General features: G+C 44.5%; 1 pseudogene; it reads left to right on the top strand.

The window, feature by feature from the left end:
- Nucleotides 1-11,882, top strand: part of LOC115467856 — a 33,160-nt pseudogene extending 21,278 nt beyond the window's left edge.
- Nucleotides 11,883-12,919: the final 1,037 nt, after the last annotated feature.

Genomic DNA, 12,919 nt, shown 5'->3' with positions numbered 1-12,919 from the left:
CGCCAATTCAAGGCTAATTTCTAATTTTCAAATAAATATATGGCATCTTAATTTTTATTCACTTGAAAAAAGTGGGAAAGCTTTGGAGGTAAGGGTTGTGTCCCATCTCTCACTGCAATGTGAAAGTAAATCAGCTTGGTTATTGTTGATTATGTTTTGCACTCATTTTAACAAGTTTGGTTGTAGAGTGCCTTCCTCCCTGGAGGAAGTGTCCACCAATTATGCATTTGCATCACTCTATCTTCACAGCCGAGGCTGAATATCGGCAGAGAAATAAAAATCTTTTTAATTATTTGGATGTGCCTTAACTGTTTTTTTCCAACGATGGTGTGCATCGATCAACAGGAAAAAAAACTTGGATGAACGGTAAATGGTATAGTGTTGAAGTAAGAAAAGGTTCAGTATATTTTTTCTAAAGAGTCTTTTTCATTCTTTTTTATTTCAGATTGGAATCAGACAAGCTATGGTTTGCCAACACCATTTGAAAGAGGAGAGGCCGGCATGATCTTGCCCATTGTTCTGCAGTATCTCTGTCCTACATATGTGTCTGTTGCAGGCTTAGGGGCCATTGTCGCAGCTGTCATGTCTTCTGCAGATTCATCACTGCTGTCAGCCAGTTCCATGTTTGCTTACAACATCTACAAAAGGATTTTAAGGAAAAAAGTGAGGAATTCTTTTTTTTTTTTTTAAGTATAAAACAAAATGTATTCTTGATTGAATTTGCCCCTCCTGTTTTCATTCCTGCTTCATCCCTTAGCCAATGCTCTTTTAACGAGACAGCCTGAAGAAGTTTCACTAAGAAATGTGCATCAAAGTTAGCAACCAGAAGAGAAACAGAAGAACAAAAAAATTCCACAGAAAAACAGAAACAGCAGAAAAGCGGAGACGACCAGGGGTTCAATGATGTCACTGGAGCCACACTCTGGTTATAAATTGCATTGTTGACTCCACATAGCCATCTTTCAGCAAGTGCCAACGTCAGGGGTCATAGCATTAAAATAACATTTTATAAATAAATTATTGCAAAGAGCTTCATACATTTAAAATATAAAAATAGATATTAAAACATTATAATTTAAACATAAGCAAGAAAAGAATTCTTCATATAAAAAGACATAGTGATAAACTAAATAGACATCCGTCAATAGTGCGTCTAAGTCAGACTTTGGACGTTTTGCGCTAAATGTATCAAATCTGATTAGGAAATTTACCCATTTTTGAAAAAAGAAAAACATCTATCTTCTTTTTTTTTTTTAAATACTGTTTCAAACAAGGTTTTGTGGTTTGTGTGTTAATCTTTTTAAGCTATTTAAAAAAAATGCATGAAATCAAGCCATTGGGATGTAGGCGTGCCCAGCATTTTTAGTAGACTGGTCCCCAGACATCCCAGGAGAGAATTGGGGCATCCTAGGGAACCACTGCTGTGAACTTCATATACATGTTCCCAGGTACACATCTCACCATCAACCCCTTATCTTGTCTTCTGAGCCCTCCTAAACTCACCCAAAACCCACTACCCCCAACTCTACACCACTACAATAGTCCTTATGGGTGAAGGGGGCACCTTTATGTGGGTACAGGAGTGTTTGAGTGAGTTTTGGGGGAGTGACACTTTTTACCACAAGTGTAACAGGTAGGAGGAGGTATGGGCCTGGGTCCACCTGTCTACAGTGCACTGCACTGACCACTCTATTACTCCAGGAACCAGCATGCTGCTCTGATAGACCTGGCTATAACATCTGAGGCTGTCATAGAGGATGGTGAGTAATTTTTCTATCCACGGTTTTGGGGGGGGGGGGGGTAGGAGGTGGTCAAGGACCATTGGGGGAGTAAGCAGTGGCATAGCTAGGTGGGGCGCAGGGGGAGCAGTCGCTCCCCTAAACAGATGTTTAGAAAAAATGGCGCCTATGTGCCTCAACCCAATAAATAATTTTTTTCTGCTCCCTCCCTTTAATCTTTTCCTATCTCTTCTGCCCGTGCTCTCCCATCCGCGAGGCCACTTTTACTTCCCGAAGTGTTCTCCCTCCGGCACTGGCGATTCACAGTCAGCCTTCTGCCAGCATCGGGGCCTCTTCTCAGGCGCATCCCACCTCTGCGGAAAACAGGAAGTTGCTTAGAGTAGGCGGGTCGCGCCTGAGGAGAGGCCCCGATGCTGGCAGAAGGCTGACTATGAATCGATTCGCCGGTGCAGGAGGAAGAAGGCTTCAGGGAAGTAAAAAGTGACCATGCAGATGGGAGAGACGGGCAGAAGAGAGGGTGAAGCCAATTTGGGTAATCTATCCCCCCCCCCCCCCCCCATGCAGCCGTTGTTGCCGTTCAGTTCAAAAGAAGCAAACATGATCTGCTGCATACACGTTGTCATTCTTGGGAAGCTTGATGTTAGTTATAAAGATGATAGAATATACTGAAATTAAATGGAGGTAGAATTAAACTCTCCTTTCATTGGGCCACATGGAATCACATCTTCATCTGTGTTGTATAAGTTTACCTTTTAGATTCACAAATGGATTATTCTGTTTTGAACATGTTTCAGGGGCAAGCGGTTTTATAAGTCAAAATAAAATTAAATATTTTGTTTCATGCAGATCTCTTTTGTTTAAACATAAACGGGCTATAAGCCCCTAATGCAGTCCATTTGTTTTCTCATATTTTGTTCTTATGATGACTTTTACTGTGCCAAAACTGAAAACTCTTATCTCTATCTGGTCGATAATAAAAGGAACACTATCCACCCTAAAAAAGTTGTTTTGTGGCTGTATATGAGAAATTGTGATATTGAATAAATAAGTGTATTTTTGTGTCCCTAGTCATGCATCCTACCAGTGGCGTTCCTAGGGGGACTGGCACCCGGGGCGGATCGCTGATGCGCCCCGCCCCCCCGATGCCACGCGGACCCCCCCCCCGGCGAAAGGACACCCCCATAAAGGAACCCCCTCCCCCCCGCCGGGTGCACGCCGCCGGGGGGGGGGGTGTGCCGCGCGCGCCTTTCCTCTGTTGTTTGATGCTTCTTCTCTGCCCTGGAACAGGAAGTAACCTGTTCCGGGGCAGAGAAGAAGCATCGAACAACGGAGGGCAGGCGCGCGCGGCACCCACCCGGCGGCGTGCACCCGGGGCGGACTGCCCCCACCGCCCCCCCCTAGGAACACCACTGCATCCTACGTTTATATAATCCTTTTAAGAAATCCAGATAATTGTTTAACATTAGTGGAACATAGCCACAGAGGCATGGTATGGTTGCATTTCTAATATGGTAATACTAGGGCCCAGCTAAGGAACAAGTTGTTTTGAGTTAGTCTTCACTGGACCAAACTTGCTTTCCTTGTGCCATCACTATCCAGAAGGATAGGCAGTGTCTTGAAACGTGGAAGATAAAGGATTTTTTTTTTTAACATTTATATCACACATTATCCCAAGCAAAGTCGCATTCAGTGTGGCTTACATATAACACATGCTAGAGTGTCCCTATAACCAGCCCCTCCAAATGACACACTGATTACGATTTATAACAAATTACTACTCTTCCTATGAAAAGATATTCTGTTATTATACTTCTTCTGTGTACATCCGTATACTGCACAAATCGACATGTTTGAAAATATAAGTGAGATTAAATACAAATGCTACCATAATAAAGAGTGACAACGTGGATGAAGCAACTCATAAGTTTGCTTTCTTTCTTTTGAGAGTACGGCAATGACAACTGCGTGGGGAAGGGGAAACTGAGACTGGCCTAATTGGTTTTAACATTTTGACGTTACTTGGTCTCCTGTCTATTAAAACCTACTTGGAGCTGCCAGAGGATGGGCCGTGGGAGCAGGCCCGGGAGATATGTGGCCCTAAGGAGGATGGGGAGTGCTGAAAGAGACGGGGAAGAAGGTTAACATGGGGAGAGAGAAGGATATAGTAAATGCTGGACAAGGAGGGAGAAGGACACAGAGTCAATACTGGACAGGGAGAGGGTAGGGACACTGGAACGCAAAGAGGCAATGCTAGAAAAAGAAGAAATGGGGACACATGGCACTATGGAAAAGGGGGAGAGATAGGGGCTCTACTGAAATGGAGGGGAATAGGGACACAGAGGGGCACTACTGGAAAGGGGGGGAAGGAGATAGGGACACAAAGAGGTCACTACTGGAAAGGGGGGAGTAGATAGGGACACAGAGAAGGCACTACTGGAAAGTGGGAGGAGAAAGGGACACAGAGGGGCACTACTGGAAAAGGGAGGAGGAGATAGGAACACAGAGAAGGCACTACTGGAAAGGGGAGGAGATAGGGACACTACTGAAAAGGGGAGGAGGAGATAGGGACACAGAGGGGCACCACTGGAAGGAGGATATGGGGACAATGGTGAAAAAGGGGTGTGATGGGGACAAGGAGATAATGCTGGAAAAGGGGGAAGATGGTAACAGGGGTAATGCTGGGAAGATGGGGACACAGGACAATGTTAGAAAAAGGGAGAGGTGAGGACACCAGGATAGCAGATGCTAGAAAGGGGGAGATGAGGAGACCAGGTAGGCTTGTGCTGAAAAGGGGGGAGATGGGGACACAGAAAGGGCAGATGCTGAACTTGGGGGCAGGATAGGGACAAGGGACACAGAAGGGAGATGCTGGACAGGACAAATAGTGGTGCAGAGGAAAAAAGGATGGTGCACTTGGAGACAGATGTAGAGAAGGAAAGGAAGATGACAAGAGGCGAGAGAAGAAATGGAAAGGCCAACCTGGAAAATAATTTGTAAGGCTGACTCATGGAACATGGAAAAAAAGACTGGGACCAGCCAAATTCCAGACAACAAAGGTAGAAAAATTTATTTTTCTTTAATACTTTGTAAGGACTGAGATGTACCTGCTTTGTAAAATGTACATTTTTTCTATTTTTATTTTGCAAAGTACAGAAGAAAATGCATTTTTGTCTCTTCTTTTTCCCGTATTGCACTGTTTAGAGTCTGACTTCCTTGGGCAGGGGGGTCTCTATTTCAATTTTTGTAGTTGTTGGGGGGTTTTTTGTGGCTCCCTATTCTGTATTAGATTGGTAGCATGGAATGTTGTCGCAATTGGGTTTCTGCCAGGTGCTTGTGACCTAGGTTGGCCACATTGGAAATAGGATACTGGGCTAGGTGGACCATTGGTCTGACCCAGTATGGCTACTCTTATGTTATATAGATGAGGGTCTGTCCATGTTCTGCATGTGTGACTGAGGTGAAGGATTCTGCTAGCATATAGTATCTGTGTAGGAATGTGTAACAGTGCAGCTTGTTCCAGTTTCCCAATAGTAGGTATATTGGTGCTCCAGAGCCCAGTATAATATATATATGTAGCACTGTCTTCTGATAGGTGGGTTAGGGCTGTTATGGTGTGGTAAGTTTTGTGTTCTAGGGCAGTTCTGGAGTACCCCCTTGCCAGTCAGGTTTTCAGAATATCCACAATAAATATGCATGACATTGATTTGCATATACTGCCTCCATTACATGCAAACCTTTTTCATGTAGATTCATTGTGGATAGCCTGAAAACCTGAATGGCAAGGGGGTACTCCAGGACCACCTAGGGAAACACTTCTCTGGGTCCCACTGTAATATTTCTAGCACTGTCTTTTCATAGATGGGTTAGGGCTGTTATGGTGTGGTAAGTTTTCAGTATAGGTTTTGGGTGCCTTTTTGCAGGGGTTTGTGTTATTTCACAGTATCTAGCCCTATTTGAAACTAGGCTCTGGGGCAAAATAAAATAAAAATGCTCAAGACTAGTGTTCTTCACATCATTTAGAGTCACCACACAAACAAAAGCCCATCTTGATTTAAACAAGGTGTCTACCAGTGGAGGGACTGGGTGTGCTATTCCTGAGGTGATGGTCACGATTTGAATATTTTTATTTGAAGTTAAGAAGACAGGTTTCCTGCTCTGGCCAGTCCAGGGACCTCGTCTGTGTCCTGCCTCCTGATGTAACTTACTGTTTCCTTGTAGGCAGGACGTAACAGAGACAGCCTGAATTAATCATTGCCCACCACAGCCCCTGAGCAACAACACAGACACTGCTGTCTATCTGACACCAACTGGCGGCTATTTTATAAAAGTCTGCTCCCCTGGAGATTCAAACCTGGCTACGCCTCTGGGAGTAAGGGAGGTCATCTTTGATTCCCTCCAGTGGCATTTGGTCATTTAGGGCACCTTTTTGTTCCTTATACATTTTTAAAATAGGTCTAGCCCCAAGCGTTTAGATTTTCACACGGGTCGTTTTTGTTTTGTTCCATTATAGCTATAAATAAACGTCCAAGTGTTAGGCATGCCCTAAGCCCGCCCTATTCCCACCTCCGCAATTACCCTGACATGCCCCCTTGTGGTTGGGATGTATTGCAAACAAAGGGGTATGTTTACTAAGGCACGTTAGCATTTTAAACACGCCTTTAAAGTTAAGGCACGTTAAATGTTAATACGCCAATACATTTCTATAGGTACATTGGCGTTTAACGTGCGTTAAAAATGCTAATGCGCTTATAGCGTGCCTTTGTAAACAGAGGCAAAAATGCATAGCTAAACATCTGCAAAACAGGTTTTGAAAATACCGATTTGAATGTTTTGAGAAGAAATGTGTCCAAATGGTACTTTTTGACACTTTTTGTATGTTTTTTCTGTCAAAAATGAGCATCATAGTAATTTATGTGACTTTGCAAGTCTATGTGCTTTGAAAATTAGCATTTCAAAATAAGTTCTAAAACAAGTATAATACATAAATAAAGATTTCTCATTATACTATCAATCATATACAAAGAGATGTATATTATATTACAGCTGACCTTTGCTCATTTATGTAAAACTGTACCTGCTGTACACCGCTTTGGATGAATCTTTTTATAAAGGTGATTAATAAATTCCAATAAATAAATTTTACCATGTTTTAGCATAGTTACTGCTTGGTAGTTCATGACTGCAGGATAAAATCCAGAGGCGTTGCCAGACTCGGTATTTTGGATGGGCCCAGAGGTAAATTGGATGGACCCTTCCACACGCACGTGCCCCCTCCCCCAACCAGAAATATTTTTTAAGAACATGAGGGGGTTTTTTTCCACTTATCCCACATCTTCTCCCTCTCCTCTGTGGCATTCCAGCATCTGCGCTCCTATCTCTGAACTCTGTCCCTTCCCGATGTGGGTACAGGCATCCTCGCCCCTGCAGCAATTCATTCTCGCTGTTTGTGCCAACCCCGCCGGCTTCCATCTGCCATGTCCCGCCCTCACTGACATCATTGCCTGTTTTCTGTCCCGCCCTCACTGATATCATTGCCTGTTTCCTGTCTGGCGGAACGCGGCAGATAGAAGCCTGTGGGGCCGGCACAAGCAGCGAGAATTAACCGCTGCAGGTGCCGAGGACACCTGTACCAACACTGGGGAAGGAAAGGGGTTCAGAGACCGCTGGGATCCCATGGAGGAAAGGGGGAAGTGGCCTGCAGCTGGGTGGGCCTCAGCCAAGAGCCCACCCGTAGCTACGCTACTGATAAAAATCACTACCAAGCAGTAATCTGACCTTGTCATGCTGAAAAGTATAAAAAGCTAACTTGCAGAGTAATCCTCTGTCTGTGCTGAGGAAAAGCGAGAGCTACTGATCCCAGACAGGTGTACAGGAGTGGAAAGTGGTATGGAAGAGAGACAAGGAGAGTGGGCTGTTGTATATGCCTATCCTTTGACTGTTTCTCTTCCTTTTTGATGTTTTATTTTTTTAATCTTCTGAAGTGCTTAAATCCGTAAAAGTGTTCTTTGCTCAAAATGTTTTTGAAAACAAGTGGCAGAGATATAGGACAAGTGAATGATATGAAAAAGGTCAAGTTCAAGTTCCAGATTTATTTGCTATACCACCTATTAGGAAAATATCTAGTAACAGTGAATATACCTAGAGGACTAAATTCTATAAATGACACCAAAAAAAATGCGCTTAGCGCTATTCTATAAAAAAGCACTTAAAGTTAGGTGCTGTTTATAGCATAGCGTTTAGGACCAGGAACCGCAACTACATTTAGGCGTGACCAGTGGTGTGCTGGAGCCGAGCCGGTTGATAAATTTATTGGCATCTTGCGAGCTGGTTGTTGCGAGCCGGCTTGCCTCTCCTCCCCCCACCCTGCGAGCTGCAGGCTCCCCTGCTCCGCAGGTTGTCCATATTTAATATTTAAAGGGCGGCGGCAGGAAGAAAACGAGGGCTATCGGGGAGCTGAGGGCAGACAGGAGATGATGGCTGACCTGGGGAGCGGGAATCGGGGGGGAGGGCTGGAAGAAGGCAGGAAATGTCTGGCGTTGAGTAGGGGAGGGGCTAGAAGGGAGATGGTTGACTTGGGCTGCTTGGGGGTAGGCTGGAAGGAAATGGTTAACATGGGTGGATGGAGGGGAGGGCAGGGGGGAGAGGAGGGTTGCTGGACATGGGTGGATGGAGGGGAGGGGCAAGGGGAGGGGAGAGGAGGGTTGCTGGACATGGGTGGATGGAGGGGAGGGCAGGGGAGAGGAGAGAGGAGAGTTGCTGGACATGGGTGAATGGAGGGGAGGGCAGGGGAGAGGAGGGTTGCTGGACATGGGTGGATGGAGGGGAGATGAGGGTTGCCTGGACATGGTGGATGGAGGGGAGGGCATGGGAAGAGGAGGGTTGCTGGACATGGGTGGATGGAGGGGAGGGCAGGGGAGAGGAGGGTTGCTGGACATGGATGGAGGAGAGGAAGGGAGAGAGAAGAAATGCTGGACATGGATGGAGGGGAGGGAAGAGTGAGGAAGGAGATGAGATGAGGGAAAAGGAAGAGAGGAGAAAAACTGCACATGGATGAAGAAAATAGGCAGAAGCTGGATCCACTGGACAGTCAAGTCTGCGGAGGACCCAGCTTTTACTTACGGATGAAGGACAAGAATGAAGAAGAAAGGCGGAAAGTAAAAGAAATAAATGGAAAGAAGCCCGAGAAATGGAGTTAAGAGGACAGATAGCAGCAGAATCAGATACTGGGCCAGCATGATCAGAAAAACAAAGTCACCAGTCAACAAAGGTAGAAAAAATCATTTTATTTTCATTATAGTTTTTGGAATATGTCCACTTTGAGAATCAGGTGCTCAACATTAAAAGTTTATATTTATTTACTTATTTATGACATTTTATCCCACTTTAAACATGAATTAGATTGGAACCTGGGATCATTTTAATTTTTTTTCCTGGAGTAATGCATTGCCCCCCCCCCCCCCCACCAGGCTCACTCCACGGCTTATAGCCAGCTCTGCAATTTCGGGGGGGGGGGGGGGGGCGCAGAGGTGGACCGGGGAGAGAGCCTGTTGTTAAACATTTTACCAGCCTACCACTGGACGCGACCATTTTCACCAGTGAAACCTTGGTATACATCTCCACAACAAAATTAGGTGTGGATCCCTTATTCTATAACAACACGCATAAATTAAAGGATTCAGCGAGGCATATTTCTGTTTTGTTTGGTACTTAAGCAAACAGACGCAGGGGTGGAAGAAAACCAAGTCCAAGTGATCAGCCCAAACACAGCAGTAGAGCTCAAAACAAAGTTTATTGGGACCCTACACGTCCGTGTTTCGGCAGCTGTGTTTGGGCTGGTCACTTGGTCTTGGTTTTCTTCCACCCCTGTGTCCTGTTTTGCTTGCGTTTTTATGGAAGGAGTGGCCCCCTTTTCTCCTTTGTTTCCTCTGAGTACTCTTATTAACTCCTTGGGCTATGGGTTTAGGGCCAAATTTCTATTTATGACGCCTACAAAAACTGCGCAAAAATGTACATAGCGTGATTGTTTCATGGATATGCGTCCTTTATAGAATCATACTTAGCACAAAAGTCTAAATGTAAGAACATAAGCGTTGCCATACTGGGACAGACCAAAGGTCCATCAAGCCCAGCATCCTGTTTCCAGTAGTGGTCAATCCAGGTTACAAGTAACTGGCAAGATCCCAAAACCAGAGGCATAGCCGACTTAGTATTTTGGATGGGCCCTTCCACATTGCACATGCCCCCTCCCTCCTCCCCCCCCTCCCCCCCAACTATACCACACCACACCACAAATATCTTCCAGGAGATATTTTTAAGAACTTGAAGCTTTTTTCACCTACCCCACATCTTCTCCCTCGTTCTCTGTGGCATCCCAGCATCTGCGCTCCTATCTCTCTGAACTCTGTCCCTCCCTGGTGTCAGTACAGGCGTCCTTGGTGCGTGCAGTGATTTATTCTTGCTTCTTGCACCGGCCCTGCAGGCTTCCATCTGCTATATCCTGCCCTTGCTGCATCATATCCTGTTTCCTATCTGGCGGAACACGGCACGATGGAAGCCTGCGGGGCTGGTGCAAGCAGCGAGAATGAATCACTTCAGGGCCAAGGACGCCTGTACCAACACTGGGGAGGATGGAGTTCAGAGACCGGAGACTAGATGCCAGGACGCTGCAGAGGAAGAGGGAGGAAGTTAGCAGTGTGGCGCTGCAGCTGGGTGGGCCTGAGTCAAGAATGGGTGTGGGTGGGCCTGTGCCCACCCCCGGCCCACACGTAGATACGCCACTGCCCAAACAGTACAATATTTTTTTATACTGTTTATCCCAGAAATAAGCAGTGGATTTTTCCCAAGTCCATTTTAATAATGGTCTATGGGTTTTCTTTTAGGAAGCTATCCAAACCTTTTTTAAACCCCACTAAGCTAACTGCTTTTACTACATTCTCTGGCAACAAATTCCTATAATACCTAACATGCTATTTGCTTTCTTAGCCACTGCTGCACATTGAGCAGAGGGTTTCCAACGCATCATCAACAATACCACTTAGATCCCTTTCCTGGGCGGTGACTTCTAATGTGGAACCTTGCATTATGTAGCTTTAGTTCAGGTTCCTCGTGGGTTTTTTTTAAACTCCCCAGGGTCCAGGTGTACTGGAAGAGAAAAATTATTTACTGGAGGGGCACTAGAACTATGCAATGTTCTTGTCAAAGAGTCTCCCAGTTCCATCTGGCTCAAGTCCCAGAACTTGGAGTGCTTAAACTAAGAGACTCCATGGGCATGAAGGTTACTGCCGGCAGACAGGCAGATAAAAGCCATGAGGTTATGTGTAAATGTTGTTATAAGTCTCACAAAATTATGCACAAATATCTTATTTTGTTTTTCAGTTGCAATGAAAGCCTACAGAAACAATGCAATGAGATTTTCTCAGACCTACTCTTGTCCCATTCAAGATCTATGACAATTCCCCATTTGAACCCTCTGATACTTCAGATTTTAATCAAGCCAATAATAAATTCTTCTTTTACCTGTTTATTTATAGGCCTCTGACAAGGAAATTTTGCTGATGATGAGATTCTCCATGCTGGTGTTTGGTTCAGTAGCTGCAGGCTTGGCTTTCCTCTCTCACATCCATTTATGATTTGTGGTTTCTGAGTGGGGAGCTGGTGTATGCCCTGCTCTTTCCCCAGCTGTGCTGTGTCCTCTTCATTCCCAACACCAATACATATGGCTCCGCTTGCCGGTTTCCTCTGTGGACTTATCCTCCGACTACTAGGAGGAATGAACGCTCTGAAAAATCCCTCCTGTGATACGTTACCCGGGATGCCGTCTTGTAGATGGGGTCTATGTGCAGCTCTTTCCATTTTAAAGCATTCACAATGCTAGTGACTTTGGCTACTCAAGTCATTGTTTCATACTTGTTCACATTTTTCTTTAAGAATAATATTATCCCTATACACTGGGACATTTGCAATGTCATGAAGGACAAAGTTCTAGCACATCACTGCCTGAAGCAGAACCTGATGGGTTTACAACTAAATGCCTTGCCTATGAATAGTAATGAATCTGAAGATTGAAGTTATGTATTGCATTCAATATCTGTTTTTGCAGGCCTAGATTTGTTGTGTTGTTACTTGCTTTTCAAAAATGAAACTATGGTTCGGTCAATCAATAAAAACTAGAATTTATAAAATGATTTTCAGGTAAGATGCACAGTTTCTGAGGAGGAGAGAGTGCTGCTTGCAGTTTTAAGTGATCACTTAGGGCCTGATATCATACACAGAGAATAGGGGGGGGGGGGGGAACCTTAATGAAGGCCTTAATTAATATGTTTTCCCCTATTCTCTATTTACAGGGCAAAAGCTTAAAATGAATACACCTGTGTATGGTGGTATATGATAGCTTAGTTAACGTATTAGATGTTACAGAATAGGACATTAACTTCAAAAACTAATGCAGGAAAGCTGTCCAAAATTCTTCTGGCATTTGTATAGGATGTTTGTCTGCATCCGGAGCAGCGACCAAAAATGGGACAACTGAAAACAAGATAAATGCGTCAGCCAAATCATTAATAGATCCAGGAATCTGACAAGCGGTTAATAAAATCATTTAGATGTAAATATCTCAAATAACCAACTGACAATACATATTGATGATTATTAGCAAAAACTACTGTCATATTGTCAGATCTAATAATTATTCTTTTATTCCGTAAGCAGTTGCCCCAAAATATCAATGCCACCCAAATAGGAAATAACTCCAAAAAGGTTACATTCCTTGTCCATCGTGGGGGCGTCATGTGACCTTATCTAGCATGGATGCGTAGGCTTTCTCTCTCGCCAGCCTTTACTATAAAACGGCATGTAGCAGCCTGTGTCTCCTTTTTTTTTTTCAATATAACCTCGTGCTTTTTACGCCTTAGTACGATGGCATCAAAAACTAACAGGAACGACGGTTCGTACTCTCTCCATTCAACTTCCAAAGAAATAAGTCTGATCTCTCTACTCCTGAGAAGGCCCTTCAGGCGCCATTACCACATGATAAAGCGGAGTCTCTCGCTGATGATATTAAGGCACTACACATTCTTATGCAACAAAATCTCACTACTACCCCTGAAATCAGTCAGAATTAACTACAATTTCTACTCAACTTACTCATTTAATGCGCGAATTGAATTCCTCAAAGACCGCAT

Source organism: Microcaecilia unicolor, chromosome 4 (assembly GCF_901765095.1).
Source record: "Microcaecilia unicolor chromosome 4, aMicUni1.1, whole genome shotgun sequence".
Classification (NCBI taxonomy): domain Eukaryota; kingdom Metazoa; phylum Chordata; class Amphibia; order Gymnophiona; family Siphonopidae; genus Microcaecilia; species Microcaecilia unicolor.
Note: the sequence above shows the minus strand (reverse complement) of the source record. Positions and strands in the feature narration are given on the sequence as shown.